Here is a 2,500-nt window from a genome sequence, read left to right as displayed (position 1 = left end):
TGGTTGTCATTTTCCTTGTATTTTGGTTCGTATGGGTGTATATGTATGTTTTTTTCTTTATTTATTTATTTTGGTGGGGGAAGAGAGAGGGAGAGAGGGAGGGAGAGAGGGAGAGAGTCTTATTGTGCGTGTGTGTGTTTATGTATTCACGCATTTGTGTGTATATTTATGTGTTTGTGTATGATACTGTGAGTGTATGTATATGTTGCCACCTGTACAGCCACTTGTTCCGATCCGCTAGTGGCCTTGTCCTCGACCAGCCGAATTGGGACACCGGGCCACCTGAACCTCTCGTGATGACGCAGTTCCCGACACGTCCTATTTTTAAATGCCATTTGTTAATGAGAATAGCATAATGAATGTACGTTGTGCAAAATCTTGTTGTGCGAGCTGGTTAGTGTTTTTTTGTGAGAATAAGTATGGCATGTGAAGATACAGAATTGTTTTGTTTCATGCTGAACATTTGGCAAAGGAAGGTAGTCTAGAGATCACCGTGGATCATCCTGTTGAATCTGTTATTATTGTTATCGTTATTGGTAGTAGTGGATTGTTATCATTATTATTATTTATTATTTTTATTATTGTTATTGATATTGTTAGTAGCAGTGGTACTATTGTTATTATTATTATTATTATTGTTACTGTTATCATTGTTTTATTATTGTTATTATTGTTATTATATATTTTTTTCATTTTAATGCTTTACCGAGCGTCTCACTGAGTACTCTCAGTAACCCTTGACCTAGTGAGTGAATCCCTGAATTTACAGTAGAAGTACTCTGTGAATTGTAGAGCTTCCTGACCTTGGCATTTCAGGGATTTTTCATTTAGGGTCGAACGGCTATGAACTTCAATGTCAGTCTTATCCTCTTCAAGGATTATCCGATGGTTATGTCGGGTCGTCGCCCTTCTCTCTCTCTCTCTCGCTCTCTCTCTCTCTCTCTCTCTCTCTCTCTCTCTCTCTCTCTCTCTCTCTCTCTCTCTCTCTCTCTCTCTCTCTCTCTCTCTCTCACTCTCACTCTCTGTCTCTCTCTCTCTCTCTTTAATTTTTTTATTTTATTATTCTCTTCCTCTCATTCTTATCTCTTTGCCTTTTCTTGCCTCTTCTTCTTTCCATGCCTTTCGCTCCCCTAGTATTTTGGATTTTAAAGATCCCGAACTCCAGGGACGAATATATATATATATATATATATATATATATATATATATATATGATAATATGAAAACTAACAAAGGAAATGTAAGGACAAATAAGACACTAGATTATTCGCAAATCGCTTGCATCTGTCATGTTCCACAACCAAAGGCCTTGATATGTTTTCCACGGGCGTGCGTATGCTTGCGTCAACATTCCAGAGCATGTCTATCTCCAGGTGTGGCTTCCGTATTCCGCTGTGTAAGATACGTGTCAGTACAACGTGACGGACAATCAGACTAAAGGGGGTGAGGGGGGGTGGAGCTCCTAACGCGATACTCGTCTGAAATGGCTTCAGTGGCGGCGCTTTGGGGGGGGCGAAACTCTACGGGCGGCGACCCGGCATTCACTCGTGGGACCGGCGCGCGGTGTTCTTGTATCGTTTTTCGTCGTGTTGTTGCTGTTGTTGTTTTTTACTACTGCTGCTACACTGTATTTAAGAGATTGTTGCTATTATCACCATCATCGTCATCGTTATCGTCATCATTATTTGTTTATTATTATTGTCGTTATTATTGCTATTGTTATTATTGTTAGTTTGGTGTTAGTTTTCTTTTTTTGTGTGTGTTTGTGTTTGTTTGTTGTGTGTGTGTATTTGTTTGTTTGTTTGTTTGTTACTGAAACAGCTGTTATTTACATTACATATACCGGTATCTTCTTGTTAAATCAAGTGTTAAAACGATATCAAAATTCTCATACTGCTTTCGTGCATTCTAGTAATTTTATAAAAGTTAGTATTGTGTTTTATGATCTTAAATCTTTAAGAAATACATATATCTCGGCAAAAGAAAGAAAAAAAAATATGTGGATGATAGTCGTTGGCGAATGACTCATAGCACATGTGTACATTAGATTTTAGTACTGTGCACTTACCTGTTTAAGGCGTTAGTTTCTCTTCGTTTATTTCTATACGGAATATACAGTCTTTGTTTTTATGCAACGGACCGTGCAGTGTTGCTCTCTCTCTTTCTCTCTCTCTCTCTCTCTCTCTCTCTCTCTCTCTCTCTCTCTCTCTCTCTCTCTCTCTCTCTCTCTCTCTCTCTCTCTCTCTCTCTCTCTCTCTCTCTCTGACACTTGTGTGTCCATTTGTCCGTGGGTGTATGGGTGTGTGTGTGATTATATATGTGGATGAGAGAGACAGACAGACAGACAGACAGACAGACAGACAGACAGACAGACAGACAGACAGACAGACAGACAGACAGACAGACAGACAGACAGAATTTATAGGTGTATCAGTGTGTATCAGTGTAATAGGAGTCACGTTCTCGAGTGAGTATGTGATTGTTGATTCTTTGTAGAAAG

At 39.1% G+C, this 2,500-nt stretch overlaps 1 protein-coding gene across 2 annotated transcripts in view; it reads left to right on the top strand.

Annotated features, from left to right (window-relative positions):
• LOC125043328 (SUN domain-containing ossification factor-like) overlaps nucleotides 1-2,500 on the top strand; it is a 107,444-nt gene that overhangs the window by 43,706 nt on the left and 61,238 nt on the right. The gene's annotated exons all lie outside the window — the stretch shown is intronic.

Source organism: Penaeus chinensis, chromosome 33, assembly GCF_019202785.1.
Source record: "Penaeus chinensis breed Huanghai No. 1 chromosome 33, ASM1920278v2, whole genome shotgun sequence".
Taxonomy (NCBI): domain Eukaryota; kingdom Metazoa; phylum Arthropoda; class Malacostraca; order Decapoda; family Penaeidae; genus Penaeus; species Penaeus chinensis.
This window is presented reverse-complemented; position numbering and strand designations above follow the sequence as displayed.